Consider the following 21,321-nt stretch of genomic DNA (forward strand, 5'->3'; position numbering starts at 1 on the left):
CTGGGGGCAGGCAGTCTCAGGCCTGGGATGCTCTGAATAAACCAAATGCCTGAGGGAGGAGGAGGCCTGGCCATGGGGTTATGGGGTCAGAGTCTTGGAATGTCAGCACGCCAGAGCCCTCAGGGATCATCTATCTGATCTAACTGCCTTCCTGTGCTCCATTGTGCTTGTGGGGAAACTGAGGCTTAGGAAAGGAAAGCAAGAGGGCCCATTGTTTTGGCCTAGACAAGATGGGCTCGGGTGGAACGTGGGGCTGAAGCTTACCTGCCTGCACAGCTCCCCGCCTCCAGCCCCTGCTAAGATGTGAGGCTGGTGGCTCAAGGCCCCAAGGTTCAGGCTACAGCTGCCCCTGCCCTTTCCACAGCACACCTCTGTCCTGCCACACACTGACCTTTGTTTCAAAGTCACTTTTTCTGCACAGGCCCAATCAGGCAGGGATTGGTGACTGAGACTTAGTGCAGGTAATTTGCTAAGTTGTTGGGAGAAGTGAGCTGAAGACTCCAGGCTCCTGACCCAGTCCAGTTTTCTGTTCTCTGTACCGGGGCACTTTACAGGCCTGGGACAGACTTTGGAGGGGGGCTGGGGTGGGAAGTAAGAAGACCTGGCTCTAGTCCCAGTTGTGACACCCACTTATAGGATAGTGGTCCCCCCTATCTGCAGGGAATACATTCCTAGGTCCCAGTAGATGCCTGAAACTTTGGATAAAATCAAACCCTATACATACTATGTTCCTCCCCCTACAAATACATACCTATTATAAAGTTTTATTTATAAATAAGGCACAATAAGAGAAGAACAACAATAACTAATAATAAAATAGAACAATGATAACAATATACTTTAATAAAAGTCATGTGACTGTGGTCTCTCTCTTAAAATATCTTACCGTACTCTATCACTCTTCTTCTTGTGAAGACGTGGAATGACACGGTGCCTACATGATGAGATGAAGTGAGGTGATGGCGTAGACATTGTGAAGGAGCGTTAGGCTACTACTGACCTCCAGACATTATCAGAAGGATCAGGTCATCTGCTCCAAGTGATCCTGGACCACTGAGCCATGATGGTGTTGATGGCTGGATGTCAGGAGTGGACTCTGTTGATGACTAACAGGAGGGTAGTGTATATGGACAAAGGGATGATTCACTCCTGGGCGGGACAGACAGGACAGTGCAGGATTTCATCACACTACTCGGAACAGCACAAAATTTAAAGCTTATAAGTTGTTTATTTCTGGAATTTTCCATTTAATGTTTTCGGACCACAGTTGATCGGGGGTAACTGAAACTTCAGAAAGTGAAACTGCAGCTAAGTGCGACTGCTATACAGTCCTGACCCTCTCTGAGCCTCAGTTTCTTTATCTGTGCAAAAGGGTGGGCAAGATTGTCTTGGGAGCACTTTCAGGGCTGATGTGCTGTGGCCCTCAGGGCTCCACTCTGGGAAGGCAGCTGTGCTGAGTTGGAATGCTGGGCTCGGGGTGGGGGTGCTGGGGAGGGACCCATGTCATGACTCAGCTCAGAGAAGGCTGCCAGTTCCAGGCCTGGGAGTCTGTGGGGGCAAGAGGCATCTGGAGCCAGGGATGGAGTCCTCCCGCCAGCAGCTAGAGAGTAAGAAAGGGATAGCAGCATAGCCTGGGCCTGACGGTGAGTCTGGCCCATGTGGCTGTCCCCAAGCAGGCTGAGATGTGGGTGTGATCAGGTCATGTCATCAGGGAGCCCCATCCTGGGAGCCAGAGAAGACAGCAGGATCAGAGGGTGAAGAGACAGTTACAGGTGGAGGGGAGAAACTGGGGAAGTGGCCGAGGCTCCCACCGCCCCTATTCAATCCTATGCTCGCTCCACTTCCAGTTGTTGGAGAAGGCTCAGTGCTCCACCCCTGCACCATGAACCTCCCCACCAGCCTCGGAATCACTCTGAGGGCTACAACAGCCAGGCACAGGCCACACGGTCTTGGAGCCACTCTCTGTGCCATGCTGCTTCCAGGCCCAGGGGCCTCTTTATGTTTCCAGGTACCTACAAAGTCCTCCGAACAAAGCAGCAGAAATCGACTAAGATGGGGCCTGGCGTCGGCTCCCGCTCTTCTGGAAGTCCAAACTGGATGGAAGAACAGTGCTGGTTCCCTGGAAGCCTACTGAGCCCCCTGCACCCACCCCTCCAACACAGGCTCGGCTGCCTCTGGCTGTCCCACTGCTAAGCTCCTCACCTCCAATCTGTCCCCTCCACCTGTTCTCACACACCAGCCAGAGGGACCTTTCTGAAACACCTATGTGACCTTCCCAGCCCTCTTCTGCTCTCCATCCCCCTCAGGCAAAGACTGGCTTCTCCGCCCAGCCTTTGAGAACCTTCCGGCCCTGGCCCTGACAGCTCCCTCACAACTGAGGGAGGAAGGCGGCTGCCCCCACAGCTCCCCAGGGCCCAAGCCAGGCCCTCACACTCGTCACTCACTCGTGCTCCTCTCCCCATGAGGCCTCCCCAGGGAACACAATGGAAAGAAATGACCTATTTTCTGGAAGTCCAAAATAAGATGAAACATCTGTCTGGAATGGAGCCAGGCTGATAAAGAACGGGCTGATCCCCCAGCCCGAGCCCCGCTCTCCTGCAGCAAACACCCCCTCACCCGTCAGAATGGGTGTGCTTGGGGGTAGGGGCAGCGATGCTGGCTGGCTACTTGGAACGGTGCGTGGGAAAGCACTCAGTGTGTGCCTCACGGCTGCTGGGGCCCAAGGGAGGGGCCCAAGGGAGGGGCCCTTCGTCCCCAGGAAGGCTGGGAAGCAGCCTGAGAAGGAGGTCAATGAGGGAGGGAGGCCTACTGCACACCCCTGCCCACCGGCTGTAGAGCAAGCACTTCCTGCCTCCTGCGGCGCCTTGAGGGCTACCCCCAGGGCCCTGTGGATTCCTAGCCCAGAGTCCCCCCACCCACCCCGGCCCCATCTGGGCCTCTAGCAGCCTTAAAAATAACAACAATAATAATAGCTACCTCTGATTTCGTACAGTTGACCCATGAACTACACAGGTTTGAACTGTGCAGGTCCACTTTCACACATGTGAAACATTCACACCCTTCCCACCCTTCCACCTCCTCCACCTCTTCTGCCTCTGCCACCCCTGCGAGCAAGGCCAACTCTTCCACTTCCTCCTCCTCCTCAGCCTACTTAACGTGCAGACGAGGGTGAACACTTTTTCCGTGATCTACTTCCACTGAATGAATACTGAATGTGTTTTCTCTTCCTTGTGATTTTCTTTTCTCTAGCTTACTTTATTATAAGAACACAGCATATAATATACGTAACAGACAAAATATGTGTTAATTGACTTTATGTTATCAGTAAGGCCCACAGTAGGCTGGCTATTAGCAGTAAAGTTTCTGGGGAGTCAAAAGCTATACATGAATTTTCGACTTTGCGGTTGGCAGTTGTCCCTAGCCCCCTCGTTGTTCAAGGGCTCACTGTACTTATTACCCACTATTTGTGCTAAGCTCCTTATGTGAGTGATCTCACTGAGTCCTCAGAACAATCCCATGACATCGGTACTGCTTCCTCATTTTACAGATGTGGAAACTGAGGCACAGAGTGGTTACATTGTTTGCCCAACAGCTTGCCAGTGGTGGCTCCAGTGTTTAACCCTGGGCAGACAGGCTCTAGAGCACACAGCCCCAGTGCCCATGTGACAGCCCGTCTGTGGCAGGAGGCAAAGATGAGGAGCCCCGCAAAAAGGACAGCCCGGTACCTGGCACAGAACAAGCTCAAATTAAAAAAAAAAAAAAAAGTTAATTAGCTGGGCATGGTGGCGTGCGCCTGTAATCCCAGCTACTCGGGAGGCTGAGGCAGGAGAATTGTTTGAACCTGAGATTGTGCCACTGCACTCCAGCCTGGGCAACAAGAGTGTAACTCCATCTCAAGAAATAAAATAAAAAATAAAATCGTCAGCCTCATCTTTTCGCCTTCTTTGTCCCGACTTCTCCTTTCATTCTTTCATGCTCTCTTTTGAGCTGGCTAAAGCTGAAGCTGACAGTTTGAGTGGGAAACAGTCACACCATTTTTCACAGAGCCCTACAATCTTAGTACATTCCCCCTATTCACATCTCCCCCACCTTCTCTGCAATTGCACACCTCCCATGACAGGGATCTCACCACGTCACCTGTGGCCCATTTCATTCTTAGCCAGCTTGGAATCTTCAGAGGCCAGACTATTGAGAATTGTTAATTACACTGAGTACAGTTTATCTCACTGTATTCTCTGCTTATTGGTCCTGCTTCTATCCACCAACCACCCACTCTCCAAACACAGGACATCTTCCTAGTTATTGTTCTGATCCCCGCCCCCAATCTGGAAACAAACAAAAGCCCCTACTAATTTAGAGCCAGGCACTCTGCTAAATGAGATGATCTAGAGATTTTGCTTCATCCTCACAACCACCCTGTGAGGGGGGTACACTCATTATTCCCATTTGATAGAGGAGGATACTGAGTCTCAGAGACTTTTGGTAACTTTCCCAAGATCACACAATAAGTAAGATGCAAAGGAACTGGAATGCAAACTCAGGCCAGCCTGACTCCAAAGCCTATATTCTTCTTTTCTAGAGACAGGATCTTGCTCTGTTGCCCAGGCTGGAGTACAGTAGCATGGTGGCGTGATCACAGACCATAGCTCACAGCTCACTACAGCCTCAAACTCCTGGGCTCAAGCGATCCTCCTGCCTCAGCCTCCTGAGTAGTTGGGACTATAGGTGCGTGTCACCACAACAGCTAAAACCTGAATTATTGCCCGTCATGCCAGACTGCCTGTCTCCTCATCAGAAACAGTTCTGTCCATCTGTCCACAGAGAAACGTTCTCCTCTAATGGGGTCCATACGGAATCCGGGATCTCAGGGATGAGAAGGTCCTCAGGGATCTGGGTCCCGCCTCTGCTCTGACTGAGGAGTAGTGTATGCAGGGGCGCCTGCCCTGGGTCACCAATAATTTTAAAGTCAAGCTAGAGATAGAACTCAGGACTAGGGATAGAACTCCACAACTTCACTGCAGAGGTTGAGGGTCAGCACACAAGGCTAGGAGAAGGGTCTTTGCTTAGGAAAGCCAGGGTCTGGCAGGGGCAGTGCTCCTGCAGGACAGAGCATCCAGGTAATCAGCCCAGGTGTGTGGCCGGCTCTGCCCCAAGCCTGCTGTGCTCAGGGTCCAGGCCCACCCCTGTGGGGGCCCCAGCATCCCCTTCCACTGTTTGCAGAGGGCCAGGGCCTCTGTAGCTGCAGAGTTCCAGGCCTCCACCATCCTGCGGCTGCCCTCCCCTCCCCCACCCCCCAGAGCCTCATCTCCGGCCGGTGCCATGGCAACAGAGAGTGCCAGGCCCTGGCAGCCAAAGGAGCCCCTGAGAGGGGTCCCAAGCTGAGACTGAGGAGGGGGGTGCGGCAGGCGCAGACAAGCAAACCTTCTGTTCCCGGGGCTGCTGCCAGCCCGGAGCAGCCATGGGCTGGGGTGGGGGCCGCAAACAGAATGGGTTCTCTGAGCCAAGTGGGCAGGGGACAGGCAGGCCTTGGGCCATTCACACTGACCCACCAGCGCACAGCCTTCCCCCACAGGCCCAGATCCTGCAAATAGGGGAGGGGTAGCTAGCTAATGAGTCAACTCTTCATTTATCCGTGCCAATTACCGAACATTGAGATTCCCCTCAGAACCCTCCTGGGCAGCAGAGCAGGAGGGCAGAGAACCCCCATGTTTCACTGACCCTCTCACTGTCTCAGCATCCATCCTCCCACCCCTGTCTTCGGTCATTCACTTAACCTCCCCTCTGTGCCTCAGTTTTCTCATCTGTGGATTGCGGCTCATAACTGGGTTGTCAGGGCTATTGAAGGAGTTAACACAAGCAAAATGCTTAGAACAGGGTCTGGCACACAGCCTTCCGCAAAGTTGGTGGCCACATTATCATTATTCATTCACTTGAGGGAGAAGTCACTCACTCACTCGGCCTTGCGCGCACAGCCAAGACTCCACAGGACTAGGCTTCTCAGCAAAGGTATGCATGTGATAAATGAGATGGTGCAGGAAGGCCTCTCCCAAAAAAGCCTCCTCAGGAAGAGGTAGCTGCTATGGTTATTGGTACTATCAGTAGCAACAGTCCTCTTCAGTGTACTGAGGCTCAGTGAGGAGTGTCTCATCCTAGCACACTCAGGGATCTGGTGCCCAACCTAGGGCGAGACCCATCTAATAACCTTCACTCTACTGTCTGTCAATTACTTCTTTCCTGAACCTTTGTCTTAGTCCTTTAATATGACTTCCCACAAATCAGGATACTTACCTAACAACAGTCTGGACTCTCTCCAAGTTCCTAATATGGGATTAGGCCTACAGTAGGTGCTCAACAAATGCTTACACAGTATGAGAGATTAAATGGCTCTGCAGGGTCAGCTCTTCAGTCCTGGGCCCTCGGCTGCCTCCTAATAACACGGAATTCACTAGGCTAGGGAACTGGCATGGGCAGGCAGTGGTGACTCTTTTCTTCCAGGGAGGTGATGGGGATGAGCTGGTGGGGGCAGAACAGACATGGCACTCTGAAGTCAACAGGCTGAGCCTGATGCCATCCAGGGCAGGGAAATGGCATGGGAACCCTGCCAGGCTGGGAGCAGTGGTTCCAGCTGGAAGCCACTTACTCCTGGGTCCAAGTCCCAGTTCTACCACCTCGTAACTGGGTGACCTCTCTGAGTTTAACTTGTCTGAGTCTCAATTTCCTGGGAAATGGCATGGGAGACCTCCTTTTCCATTGCTGGGGGGGTGGGCCAGAGATGATGACGCACAGCACTTGGCACATCATAGGTGCCCAGTAAATGGTAGCTAATATGAGTATATGATTACTCCAGTGAGGAGACGGGGTATGGCTTCCTCAGGGAGGTGGCCTTGAGCTAGGCCTCCAGGGTTTCTTGAGTTTTTGGCAGATGATGCCAGGGAAAGGTATTGCCAGGGCTCTGTGAGAGATGGCAAGGCATCTGGGAGAAATGGCAGGGAGAGATCTGTTGGGCTAGAAACTGGGGCTCTTCAGCAAATAGGTAAGTGATGGCCAGGGAAGAAGGCAGCAGGAGGCCAGGGAAGGAGGCAGGGAGACTTCAGGAAAGGCCTGTGGTGCTGTGTGAGGATTTCCTCTGGACACACCAACTTTTCAAGGCGTTGATAGTGATGGCAGGTAGTAGTTGCTGGCTGGGCAGGGCAATGCTGTAACTCCAGGCACTGTGGGGAGGGGGCCTCCACACAGGAGGATGACACCAGCAGGTTGTCATTTAGTGGGAGGCTGTGGATTAGGGTGGGGACAGTGGAGGCAGCAAGGCTGCTTTTGGGGATGAAGCCGTCCCAAACCCAGCCTGAACTCCCTGGCAGGACCAGCTACATAATTTGTGGGGCAAGCACAAAATGGAAATGCAGGGCTCTTTGTTAAAAATTATTAACAATTTCAAGATGATGACTGCAGAGCATTAAACCAAACACAGGCCCTTCTAAGCATGGGGCCCTCAGGAGGATGAGTGCTCATGAAGTCATTTCTGTGCCCTGGACTAAAAGGGGAGGCCATCTGTCTGTCTCCATCTATTTATCCATCCATCCATCCATCCATCCATCCATCCATCCATCCATCCATCCACCCACCTACCCACCAATCCATTTATGCATCTCTACATGCATTTATTTGTCTAGTGACCATTTCACTATCCATTCAGCAGACAGACCCCGGGTTGGAAACTGATAAGGACACAAATATAGGTGAGATGGGAGCCACCCACAGTCCACCAGGTCACACCTGCACCTTCAATGCTCTGGGTCAGGAGGGGCCAGGGCTTCTGTGACATGTTTAGAAAGCTGAGCCTTGCCCCCCTAGGGCTAACTGGAAACCTCACCCCACCCTATACCCAGTGAGGCTCAGCCTCAGAAGTGGAGAAGCTGGTGGTGTCACTGCCCTTGGGTTTCCACTTCTCAGAAGGGAAGGTAACAGAGCAGCAGCAAAGAGGATGTGGTAAAACAGCCACAAGAAGCACGGCAGGAACTCTCAGGGGCTAAGGGCAGAGCTGGATGGACCTCTGGGGGTCCCTAAGCTTCTCCCTTGGCTTCTCCCCACTTTATTATAAGAGGAAACTATGATTAGAATGAAGAAGTGGCGTGGCCAAAGGCTCGGGGGTCCAGCAAACCACCCAGGAAGATTCCCATCTCTTGTTGGGATGGCTTTGCTCCTTTTCAGCCCATACTCTGTCCAGAGAGTCCTGGAGGCTGAGCCCTGAACCACAGAGGTGGAGCTGGGTCTCTCCAGGCCTTCAGAGAGATGGGAAAGACCCAGTACCTGTGGTGGAGCAAAGGCAAGCCCAGGTCCCAGGCTCAGCGTCATCACCAATGATCTGCACGGACATTATGTGCAACCCCTTCCCTCTCTGGACCTTAGTTCCCATCCATACAATAAAGCAGTTGAATCAGGTGACCCTCAAAAGTCCTTTTCATCTCTGACATTCAGGAACTTTCAGACCCCCTGACCCTCCCAAGGGACAGCCCTCTCCATCACAGGGCGGAGAAGCTGGTACCTCTGACAGATAAAAGGTTCTGGGCACCTGAGACATCAAATAGCCCTGATGTGAACTGAGGAGAGGAGAGGATTTTAATTCGGTTAAAGCAATACACCTTGATTTTCAGCCTCCTGCACCAGGCTGGGGGTGGGCTGCCCCAGGAAGCATCTGGTGGATGTGGGGGTCGGGCGCAGGGCGGGCTCTGGGGCCAGGGCTTGGAGGTTCAGGAAGTCTTTATCCTGAGGATCTGTGCCTGAGGGCTCAGGAGGGATGTGAGGTGGGCTTCTACACCGGAAGCAACAAGTATGCGAATTTCACACCCACTCCCACCAGAGGTAGGTCCCTGCATCCATTCCTCCCCTCACCTCTGGATCCCATCACTCATCTGGGCCCAAGTCTTGCTTCCTCTTGAAATTAGAGCATATGAGGTTCGAAAACTCAGCACTGGAAGAGACATAAGGGTTACAGCATCCACACACAGCCTCTAGTGGGCCCACCTCTCTGACCCTCCCTGCTCAGTATCCCAGGAAAATGGGCATGTGGGCTCTGTGGGAGCCCTCTGAGCTCCTCAAGAAACTGAGCATGTTAAGGGGTCACACTAATCGTCAGAAAGTTCCTCCTTGTTATTGCAGGTTAAAGTTTTCCATTAGTGGTCATCGATTCTGACCTCTTTCTGTAATGTGTAGAGAAAGGGTAAGAAAAAAACCCTTTCATTGTGAAGTTAAATATGCATGATCCCTGAGTACACAGCAAGGCTTGTGCAGTTGCCAATCTGGCTGGCGTGGCTTGGAATCCTGAAATTGTTGTAGGGCTGGAAGAAAGCTTTACCATCATCTGGGTCAACCTCCTTGTTTGACTGACGGGAAAACTGAGGCCCCAGGAGGGAACAACTTGCGCACAGTCCCATAGGGTTCTAAGGTCTGATGACTACCTCTGGAATGCTGAGGGCCCCCACAGCTGAGGCACATTCTCAGGGTTTACACTGGATCCCCAGGGGCATCCCAGGCCCCATCCAGCCTCTCATCAAGGGGATCTGGAGTCAGAAACACCCAGGTGCAAATCCCAGCTCCACCACTTCTGAGCTGTGGGACTTGAGGCAACTGACTGTGCGCACTTTCTCACCTGTAAAATGGGGAGAGTTTAGCCGGGCGCGGTGGCTCATGCCTGTAATCCCAGCACTTTGGGAGGCTGAGGTGGGCGGATCACCTGAGGTCAGGTAGTTCGAGACCAGCCTGGCCAACATAGTGAAACCCTATCTCTACTAAAAATACAATAATTAGCCAGGCATGGTGGCAGGCACCTACAATCCCAACTACTTGGGAGGCTGAGGCAGGAGAATCACTTGAGCTTGGGAGGTGGAGGTTGCGGTAAGCCAAGATCGCACCATTGCACTCCAGCCTGGGCAACAGAGTAAGACTCCATCTCAAAAAAAAAAAAAAAAAAAAAGGTGGGAAGAGTTTATAGATCTAATTTTGCTGTGAAGGTTAATTTTTTTTTTTTTTTTGAGACAGAGTCTTGCCCTGTCGCTCAGGCTCACTGCAATCTCCGCCTTCTGGGTTCAAGCGATTCTAGTGCCTCAGCTTCCCAAGTAGCTGGGATTACAGGTGCATGTACCACATCCAGCTAATTTTTGTATTTTTATTAGAGATGGGGTTTCACCATATTGGCCAGGCTTGTCTCAAACTCCTGACTTCAGGGGATCCACCCGCCTCGGTCTCCCAAAGTGCTAGGATTACAAGTGTGAGCCACCGTGCCCAGCCTTGATGGTTAAATTAATCCAGTATTTATTAAGAACATCCTGAATGCCCTGCATGTTCCAAGAGCTGAGGAATACAGCAGCAACTCTGAGGTAACAATGTAAAGCACAATTGAAGTAGACACAGAAAGTACTAAGAACAGGTTGGTTCCTGTTATATAATCCTGCTCACACTGCTTCCTAGCTGAGGTGCTACAAACCCTGACCCTGGGAAGGGGCCCAATACCCCTTCCCTTCCCTCCTAACACTGTGGGTCAGAAGACAGGGGGGCACTGAAAAAAGATTCCCATTCCAAGAACCCACTGCCCACTGGGTTCTGAATCATATGCAAGAAATGGGTGGGCATTTCAGAAGACCTTTTCATCCCTTTCTCCCTCCCTGAGAAAGGCTGCACTGAGCAGCAGCCTGTTCTGAGCAAATGCCCAGAGCACCCTCCTTTAGCCTAGGAGGCGGCTGGTCTCAGAGTCAGACTGTGGCCCGTGCCTGGAGGATGGACACGGATCTTTGGAACATACATGGTGTCCAGGTCCCTTCCATGGGCAGAGCCTTTTGTAGATTGTAGACTAATTTCATAACCAAGTGTTCCAATGCAGGAGGCTGGGAGAGCAGTGGCTCTCCCAGTCAGTGGCCAGAGGTCCAGCTGTGAAGTGCAGGAACTGTGGTAAGCACCTTGCCAATGCTGTTGTCTCACGGAGCCCACAGATAGTTCTGCTGCTCACGGAGAAGAAGATTGAGGCCCAGAGAGGCAAGGTGCTGTCCCAGGGTCACACAGTCAGCCAGAAACTGGCTCAGGGTCAGTGCATAGTCATCTGATGCCCAAGCCTGGTGCTGTTTACCCACAGCACTCGCTGCCTTCCCGCTGTGGAAGGCGCCCAGAGATGGGATGTGGGGGGTCTGAGGTTAGCCACACGGTGGATTTGTATCAAGCCAGGGCAAGCACTGGGTCTCCTGACTCTGGATCCACCGTGCTTTCCGCTGCCTGTCCCACATCTGCGGGCAATTATAAGTCCCAGCTCTTCTTCCCACAGAGGAGGGGGGCTGCTGATAACTGCTGCCTGGGAGGAGGGTGCTGACCAGATGGTCTCCTTCCTCTCTCAGGACTAAGCCAGGGCCTGGGCAGACCTTGGAGCAGTCAGACCTGAGGCTGCACTTTCTGCTGGAGAAGGTGCTGAAGCCAGGAGCAGGCTCTGCAGGAGGACGGAGATTCTTCCCTCTGACTAGGAGCTTCCCGGAGAGCACGAGGTAAGCGTTTAGAGTCAGGCAGACTTCAGCCTAAACACCACCTCGACTCACCGTATCGCCCTGGGAAAGTCACTTAGCCTCTCCAGACCTCAGTTTCCTCATCTACAAAAAGGAGGTAGTAACACTGATTTCAAAAACTTGCCATGAGGACTCCAAGGTGTGTGAGGTACCAGGCTCTATGCCTGCATGAGGTAGGTGTTCAGGGACTGTATGTCCCTGAAAGCTATGGCTTCTGGGTCTCCCTCTTGGAGACAGGGGAGGACTGCGTGACTTCAGAACTTGTCACTAGAGGCCTCTGTGCAATCAGGAGGTCACAGAGGGAAGCAGACATACTCCTCCCTGCTTGCAATGGAGAAATGCCACCTGGTCCTGGAAGGGCACCTGTGAGAAGGCTGGAGGCCTGGGTTCTAGTCTCACACTTGGGAGCAGAAGGTCTTCAGTGAGCTCCTCCTTCCTTTCACCAGGACACTTTCTCAGTCCCACTGCCTATCCAGGGCTGGGCACTGGGGGCAGAGCACAGGATGGGGAAACCTTAAATCTTTCCCCAGCAGAAAGTGCAGCCTCAGGTCTGCTGCTGGGGCCTGAACGATCTCTGATGAACAAACAGAACATAAACAGATCACCAACAGGGGAGGGCCAAGTAACATGGATTCAGCACAAAGTGCATGGCTAGCACTTGGAAGACAGGAAGAACCTGGGAAGGCTGCCTGGAAGAGGTGGAGTACGGAATATCCCTGAAAGAAAAGTGATGAGGAAGGGCATTCCAGGAAGGGGGAAGAGGGAGGGCAAATGCCCACAAGCAGGATGGTGCGCATTCCTTCTGGGAATTCTGGGATCTGACTGGCGGGAACAAAAGGCCCAAGTCTGGAGTAATGGGGCACAGGGAGATTCCAACCTCTCCAGGCTGTGCCACTTACTAGCTGTGTGGTTACAGTTATGTGGCTGCCTGAGCCTCAGATTCCCCATGTATAAAACGGAGGTAAAAACAGTCGCTGCCTCTGGGGTTGCTGGTGAGCATTACATGAGATCAGTCTCATAAAGCACTCAGCACAGTCGCGGCGTGCAGTAAGTGTCAAGCAGTGGCAGCCTCTGTTAGGAGCTGGGAGTTTCTCCAGGCACTGGGGAGCCATAGGCGGATCCTGGGCAGGGAAGTGGTGTGATCAGATTTATGCTTTAGAATGGCATGGAGAAGGAGTAGAGTCCAGAAGGAGGGAGGACAACGAGGAGGCCTGAGCAGCTGCCTGGGACCAAAGGAAATGGCCCACTGGCTGATCCCTTCTTCACAGAGGAGTCCCCCGGATCTGACAATCAGCCCCCAGCCCCCAGCCCCAGCAGCATGACAGCTAGGGGGTTGCCATGGCCCCCCATCGCTCTTGAACTTTCCTAGCCCTCAAACTTTTCTAGCTGCTGGGGGTTTAGAAGGATATCTTAGGAATCTAGAAAATTTGCAAATCCATTTGAATCCCCAAAGGTTGCCTGGTGGCTGACTGGCCTAAAGCCAGACTGATTCTTAGAAACAAGGCTTGGGCCGAGGAACAGCGCGGCTATGGTCCTGAGGTCCCCAGTCCCCTACTTTCTGTGTACCCTTCTCCCAATTCCCCTCTCCCGCTCCTCCCAGCTCTCCCCACTCCCCATTGACTGTGCTGCGCTTTGGAGGCCCCACGCAGCACCCAGAAACCCCTGAGAGTTTTTGATGAAGGCAGGGGCAGCAGGGATGATGAAGTGGAGGCCACTCACCCCAGAGCAGGGGAAAGGAGAAAACTGGCTCCTCCAACCCTGACATCACCCAGTCTCCCAGCCTCCTCTCATCTGGTTTTGTTAAAAATGTCTTCCTTTTTTTTTTTTTTTTTTTTTTTTTTTGCCTACTCAAAGAGATGCAGGCTAGGGCAAAGGGATGGCATGCGGCTGGCGTTCCCACTTTTTCCAGTGCTTACCTTGCTGCTGATGGCTTCTGGTGTGGGCAGAGTTCCAGGCTCTCGACAGTCACCCCCTCCAGGAAGTCCTCCTTACTGCCCTCTCCCTGTTATCAAGTTTGGAGTTTCTGTTATCAGAAAGACTGCTGGTCCCACAGTGGGTAACAGCTGGGTAGAAGGCCAGGAAGGACCGTTGCAGGCTCCTGAAGGCTCAGGAGAACGGAGGGATGGAGGAAGGGGACTGCTGCAGGGAAGAGGAGCGGCCCAGCTTCGCCTCACTCCCCAAGCATCCTTCGGGAGGAGCAGAGCCGCCAGAGGGGCCGCCCTGGGTCTGGCTGTCTGCGTTGGGCAGGGCGAGCGCAGGCTGCTGCTGGGCAGCTGGGCTGAGGGGCCGGCTCTCTCCTCCTCGTTGTTGATCTCCTCTCTGGCTCCAAGTTGCTCACAGAGCGATCCTGGGTCCCAGATAGGGCGGGCAGTCACTGCTGGCTGCTGGCAGCCTCAGGAGCTCACACCACTGTGGGCTTCCATGCCCCACCCCGCCTTCCCCCGCCACTTTGGGGGAAAGGCTGCAGGGCGGCTTCTGATTGGCCCAGCTGGGAGAAGGGGGGCGGTGGGGCAGGGAGGGTGGACGCGTGCGTCTGTTTTCAATTTCAGGTTTTTTTCCCCTCTCTCTTTCTTTTCCCCCAAGTTTCTTGTTTTTCTTCTTTTCCCTCTGCTTACTCCCTCCCGTCGCCTGTTCTCTCAGGATGTGAGGGGATGCTTAAAAATTCCACAGCCCACGCCAGCCACCAGCCGCTGAGTCACTTTTGTCAAAGAGTGGCCTGGACCCCACTTGCCCGATGCCCATCTCGGGTGGCTGCCTCCCCTTGCCATGGCACCCAGGGAGAGTCATTTCTCAGTGCCTCAGTTTCCCCATCTGTAAAGGAGACTCTGATCATCTCTATGGTTGATTCAGTCAACCTTCATTCATTGAGCAAGCATTCTGAGCACTTACTGTGTTCTAACACTGTACTGAGTGTCGGGGACAGAGCAAGACATGGTCCTGGCCTCAGAAGCACCCAGGCTAGTGAGCGAGATATTCACTGGGCAAGCAGGTGCCCGGTGGGCAGACAGGAGGCTGACAGTGCATTTAGAGGGACCCCTAATGCAGGCCTGAGAGAATCAGAGAGCACTGCTGAGAAGAGGTGACGTGGAGGAGACGGAAAGATCCTCCAAGATGATCAGCCATTTTTCCGAAGGACAAACCAAGGCCCAGGAGTGAATTGGCACAGAGAGGGAACGTGATTTGGTCAAGGTCATCCAGCACAGATCGGATATCTCTGGATATTGACAGATACATTCCTTTTCGCGTCTCAAAGTCCCTGGGGTGCAAGGAGAGGATTATTTGCCCCATTTTATAGATGGGGACACTGAGGCCCAGAAGAGCAAAATAAGCTTCCCAAGCTTACACAGCAATGGCAGAGCTGGGGCAGAACTAGGTCTCATGAGTCACATGATGGAAGAGACATAAGTCATCTGACCCCAACCCAAGACCCCCATTCCAGTGTAGATGAACCCCCTGCCCTGCTTTCTTCCTAGGTTCCCCCTGTGGCTCTTTCATTCAGTCACTCAACAAGATACTTTTGAGGATCTGTTTTGTTCCGTTTCCATTCTCTGGCTCTTCTTTCCCACCAGGGTCTGCCAAGACTCCTTCAGTTCCCCCGGCTGGGTCTCTTCTTCCATGCTTAGCTTCTCAGATCAGAAGACATCTCCAGTTACAGACTCCTAACCCTCAGATGCCAAAGGGCATTATTTTAGAAGGGCATATAGAGTGGGCTCACCACCCCTGCTCCCACTACTGTACACACGGGGTAACTGAATTCCAGAGGGTGAAGAAAGGTGTCCCAGGTGACACAGGTAGAGGCCGGCTCTGCCCTCCTTCCACTCTTCCCTCTGCGCCACTAAGTCTTTCCTCCTCAGCTTCCCCCAAGCCCCTGTTCACAGAGCAGGGGATTTGCCTGAGCTGGAATTCCATGCCCACCACAGTCAACAATCTTGCAATCATTGCTTGGTCTAGTCCCAGTCGGGATTGCCCAGCAGAGCATCTGGGCTGGACCATATGGAAGGAGAAGTGTTCTCACACTGGCTCCCTGCCACGGGTTGGGGACCAAAAGAGTACCCCAAGAGAGGGGGCCTGGCCAAGTCTTTGTGGCAGCAAGGTCATAGGGGAATGTGAAAAGATCCTACAGGCCACAAGGTCAGGCTTGCACAGGGATTTCTTGTGCCCAAAGACTCCATCCGAAATTTACCTAGCCTCCTAGCATCTGCCTGGGCCATTCACCTCTGAAGCCTTGGCTGACCCTCTGCAGCCTGGCCAGCCTGGGGGAAGCCAGGAGACACACCAACCCCTAATCCCCAAAGAAGCTAGTCTGGGAGTCAGAAGACCCAGCCACAGACTTATTGGGAGACCTTGAATAGGTCCCTTGCCCTTCCTGAGCCTCAGTTTCCCTATCTGTGCATAACAGGTGTGGACTCACTATGCTACAAGGCCCTTGGGATGGTCTGTCTGCAATTTCCCTTAGAGCGGGACTCTAGTAAGGGAGAGGAGGTTGGTGGGCCCTAGGGCAGGGGTACAGCTGGGGGCCAGAGATGCAGCACAGAGGGGAGGGGCAGTTGGCGGTGGCTCCCCTGAGAAGCTGGCGGCCTCCGGTTTCCGGCCAGCCCAGCCGTCCTGAGGCCCATCTGGAATTACTTAGCCCCTACCACCATTAACCCTTGGTGGGCACCAGGACTGTCATTCCTCCTCTCAACTGAGATATGGGTGGGAGGCGCAGAGCTATAGGGAGCACCCCAGGGCACTCGCCAAGGACAGGACAATTGAGGCAAAAGTGTCATGATTGAGAGAGGAGGTTGGAGAGCTACAGATAGAGCTGGGTTTGAATCCCAGCTGCTCCAGTTTCAAGCTACATGAGCTTAGGCAAGTCACTTAAACTCCTGGGCCTTGGTTTCCTCCTCTGGAAAATGGAGATAAGTCAAAGACTGATTCATAAGACTCTTCGATTTGTACAAAGGACTTAGTACATTGCCTGGAAGTGTTATTACTGAAATAGTGAGTTCCCTCATTCGAGCAGCGTTTCATCACTGTGTCTCCCTGGGCCAAGCCCTCCCTTTTCTGGGTCTTGGATTCCCCTTGTGCACTCTGCCTTCAGGGGCAATGGACAGGGCACATGGGCAGTGCAGCATCATCACCCTGGGGTGGTCAGCGTGGCCCCCAGCCCCACTGTGGACAGGATAAGCTATGAGCATCCTCACACCTGCCCAGATATGGGGAGCCCAGTACAGCCTTGGACAAGGCTGTCTTGGGGAAGGTTGGGCTGAGAGTGGGTGGGCAGAGCATGGAATGTGGGGAGCCCTGCCTGAGGTGGACTGGGATGGGGTGCAGTGGGAGAGTGGGGCTCTGGGCCTTAGGGTTCCACACCACCCTCCCCCACAGCACAGTGGCACAGTCAAGAGTTAAATGTCTGGACTCTGATGTTGGCAGCTCCAACCCAGATCCACCACTTCCCAGCCATGTGACGCTGGGTGATGATATTACCTGAGCTCTCTGAGCCTCAGTACCTTCAACTGTGAAATGGGGACACACGTGCCTACCTCACGGGGTTGTGGAGAGACCTGAATAAGCCATGCCCCCAGGCATTTTGTCTAGCCCTCAAGGAAAACAAGAAAGTACCACAAAAGGTGACTGATTCAGCGGGTACAGTGGCTCACGCCTGTAATCCTAGCACTTTGGGAGGCTGAAGCCTGCGGATCACCTGAGGTCGGGAGTTTGCGACCAGCCTGGCCAACATGGAGAAACCCCGTCTCTACTAAAAATACAAAATTAGCTGGGTGTGGTGGTGTATGTCTGTAAACCCAACTACTCGGGAGGCTGAGGTCGGAGAATTGCTTGAACCCGGGAGGCAGACATTGCGGTGAGCTGAGATCGCACTATTGCACTCCAGTATGGGCAACAAGAGTGAAACTCCATCTCAAAAAAAAAAAAAAAGGCGACTGATCCTCAGGTGTTACCAAGAGCTGCTGTCATAGAAGTCCACCATCAGGGCTGGAGGGGAGCTCACCAACATGCTCATTTCACAGCCAGTATGACTGAGGCCAGTGATGGAAAGGAACTTGTGCAAGGCCTTGTGATGTTTCAGCCACAGACTGGGACAGGAACCGCGGCTTTCTGTCTAGACTCATAGGCCCATGCTCTTCCCCAGAGGAGGGAACCAGGCTGAACAGACCCCTGTGCTAAGACCCCCCACCCACCCACGCTTGTCAGAGCGGAAGCTGCAGCTCTCAGTGGGGCAGGGGGAGGGAACCGGAAAGGGAGCCTGAGTGGGAGAATTCCCAGGAGGCTGCTCAGTCCTCACTCAGGCAGGCCAGCGGCCACCACATCTGGCTCTCCCACGCTCCCGGCTCTGCCCCCACTCCCAGGCTCCCCAGGCAGGGTTGTGGGGTGGGGGAGGGGGGTGATGAGGAAGCAGCACACATATCCCAGGCACTAACACAGTCATCTTAGACGTCAGGGCCCTAAGATGTGTCCCTTCTGCTGGCATGGAAGCTGAGGCCCAGAGAGTGGAGGGAACTCATCTGAGGTTCACGGTAGGAGTGAGGGAAGCTAGAATACAGGACTCCTGATCCCCAGCCCAGATCCTTCCACCCATGCGTGCCCTGAGCAGAGCAGGTAGATCCCTGTGCCTGTGGCTGGGGAGCCAGAGGGGCACAGAGTGGGAACTGTCCCCCTACCTCTTGGACACTCAGTGTAGTGGCTTTCTGAGTGGGCAAAGGACCAGTAGAGGCCTTGGGCCACATTCCCTCCCTAGATTCCTAGGACTGTCTTACTGAGCCAGACTGTAGCCACCGAGGCCTGCCAGGATCCCAGGAGATAAAGGCTTCAAGACACTGCCCGTTCAGCCTCTCCCCGCCCCCTTGCTGGCCTCCCTTTCAGTGCCCCAGGACCGTGGGCAACTGAAGTGTGTTCGTCTGGTACACGCAGATGGCTCACAGATCCCTGGAAGAGCAGGGCCCTCACCCTCACTGGATGTGCTGGCTCCTAAGGTCCGGAGAGCACTAGAACCTTTCTGAGGGCACACAGCAGGCTTACGGTGGGGCCTCTCTGTCTAACATCCAGTTATCACTAAGATAACTGTTTCTCCAACCACCCATCCATGTGATAGAAGTTAACTGAGGACCTACTATGTGCCCTGTCCTCACAGAGTTCACAAGCAAACACCAAGGAAACCACAAATTAATAATATTAAATTGTGATGAGTGCGATGAAAGAGACAGAGAGAATAATGAGAAGGGTGGATGGGAGTTCTTGTTCAGGTACAGTAGGACTTCTGTGGGGAGGAAACAGGCCTGTGAGGCCACACACATGCAGGAGTAGGAACAGTGTTCCAGGCAGGGGGAAAAGCATTTGCAAAAGCTTGGAGGCCAGAGAGATCTTGACGTGTTTGAACAAAGAGAAAAGAATGGTTGAGGCAGAGAGCGGGCAGAGTGGGGTGGAAGGTAGGAGAGGTGGTCAGTGGCCAGGCATCAGGGCTTTGTGGGCCCGAGGGAGTCTGAGTTTTATCCTGAGGGTCAGTAGGGGCCACTGCAGAATTTTAAACAGGGGACTGATGAGACCAGGTCACCAAGGTGCACTGCGGAGGATGTACTAAACAGGGCAGGAGGGAGGCAGGGGGCGAGTGTGGAGGCTGCAGTGGCCGATCATGAACTGAACGCTGCGTGCACACACACCCCTGCTCCGTGCTGCCCCCAACTCTTTATCCACCTGAGAGGCTGCAGGAATGCATCTCAGGGAGTCTGGGCTTCTGGGTCCCAGCCTGCGCGTGGCCACTTGACTCACTATGGCCCTTTTCCTTCCCTGGCCTCTGTATCCTCTGCACAGTGGGTCACACACAGTGCTCCTCCGATAAGGACATCTATGCCTTGGGCCTCCGGTTCTAGCATCACCTCTGCTACCCAAGTGTCTGTGTCCTGGGGTCTGCCATGCTTCCCTACACCTCTGTTTCCCGAGGACAGTCAGTGGCGTCTGGGCATTACTGAGACAAGGCAACAACCATCTGGCGAGTCCTCCAGCAGTACCCAGGAGTGCCAGCAGGTGGCGCCCCCAGCCCCTGGAGGGGTAGGAGGAGAAGAAAGGCATTGGGAGGAGAGAGGTTTCTGGAAGGCAAAGATGCCTCACAGGAGGCCCCCTCCCTCCCCACATCTGTCCCTACCTGGAGGTAGGCAGGGCAGGAATTAAGATCCCCGATTCTGAGGTGGAAGCAGGGACTCAGAGAGAGGAGTTAACGTGTCCAAGGTCACAGAACGAGACTGAGGCTTGGCTGGGACGGGCCTCCAGTCCAAAGCTCCTGGACTACAGTCCAGAGAGAACTTCAAGAGGCTGGCGGTGTGGCGCAGTGGGCCTAACACTGGCCCTGGTGCCCACCAACTTCTCTTAGGCAAACTATTTCCAACAGAAAGCTGAGCCCAGAAACTTGTCTCTTCTAGGGCCATAAACCTGATTGAAAAACCAAGTTATCACTAAGATCTTTATGAGGCCATCAGCTCTGTGCCCCACCCCAGGAGGCCCTGGCGGGGTGTGTGAGAGCAGCCTGTAGGGAGGGCTTCCAGGGGGAAGAGGGGCCTACCTGGGAGTCAGAAGAAGGAGGGGTCCAATAAACAGCCACTCCTGGGGCAGGGGATGTCAGAGAGGAAGAGGCTGCCCACAAGACAGGGTAGACAGGGCCTTCTCCACGCACAGAGCCACACTGGACTGCTATCCCAGTCCCAGTGAGCACAGCGGGAGACTGAGGCCCAGGGGCTCAGGGTCACAAGGCGAGTCAGAAGCCAAGGTGGGAAGACGTGCAATTTCAGACTCCCAGCCTGGGTCATTTAAACAAGGTTACAGTGTCCTGGTTGGAGGGAAACTGGGGGTGCCACATCAGGGCTGGCTCAGGACTTCTATAGGGGGGTCCACCTAGGGGTGAGGGCGAAGGGAGAGCGGAGGCTTTTTTGCATGAAGAAGTCAGAGGAGGAAGAGGAACCAGCTATTTGTTTAAGCAAAATCCCAACTAACAAACTAGGGGGCAGGGAGGCACACACAGCTCACTATCCTGGCAGCGGGGGCCAGATGTAGAAGAAAGAAAAACTTTGGCTGGGCATGGTGGCTCATGCCTGTAATCTCAGCACTTTGGGACGCCAAGGTGGATGGATCACCTGAGGTCAGGAGTTCGAGACCAGCCTGACCAACATGGAGAAACCCCATGTCTACTAAAAACATAAAATTAGCCAGGTGTGGTGGCAGATACCTGTAATCCCAGCTACTTGGGAGGCTGAGGCAGGACAATCGCTTGAACCCAGGAGGCGGAGGCTGCAGTGAGCCAAGATTGCTCCACTGCACTCCAGCCTGGGCAACAAGGGCGAAACTCTGCCTCAAAAAAAAAAAAAAAGAAAGAAAGAAAGAAAAAGAAAAACTTCCAGCTAGGACATTGACTTCTATGTGACTTCAGGCAGGTGACTTCGCTTCTCTGAGCTCCAGGTTCCTCCCTTGCAAAATTGGGCTAACAATCAACCCCACCTCGTTGTGCTACTGTGAGGAGGAACTGAGATAACACATGCAAAGGGCTTGACATGATGCCCGGCACTTAGTAAATGCTTAATACCTAGCAGTGCTATTGTTGTTGTTATTATTACTCCAGCAAAATGTCAAGGGCCAAACCCTGAAATCTCAGAGAGAACTGAGCTAGGAGTCAGAAAGCCCAGTACAGGGGAATCCACAGGAAGGGTGGGGGCCCAACCCAGGATGTGTCCGTGGAGTGGGAGGGACATCCACCCCGGGAGGGCACACTACTGAGGGGACCACAGAGCAGCTGGAG

At 53.6% G+C, this 21,321-nt stretch overlaps 1 protein-coding gene across 2 annotated transcripts in view; it reads right to left on the reverse strand.

Moving 5' to 3' along the window:
- The window catches only part of PDGFRB (platelet-derived growth factor receptor, beta polypeptide), a 42,040-nt gene extending 28,050 nt beyond the window's left edge, over nucleotides 1-13,990 (reverse strand). Inside the window, exon 1 of one of the 2 annotated variants that reach the window (XM_011931550.1) lies at nucleotides 13,457-13,990. The gene's annotated coding sequence lies outside the window, so the exon portion shown is untranslated. The remainder of the gene's footprint in view (nucleotides 1-13,456) is intronic. The other variant, XM_011931552.1, reaches the window with a different exon arrangement.
- Between the last annotated feature and the right edge of the window lie 7,331 nt (nucleotides 13,991-21,321).

This window comes from Colobus angolensis, unplaced genomic scaffold (genome assembly GCF_000951035.1).
Source record: "Colobus angolensis palliatus isolate OR3802 unplaced genomic scaffold, Cang.pa_1.0 Scaffold90, whole genome shotgun sequence".
Lineage (NCBI taxonomy): Eukaryota > Metazoa > Chordata > Mammalia > Primates > Cercopithecidae > Colobus > Colobus angolensis.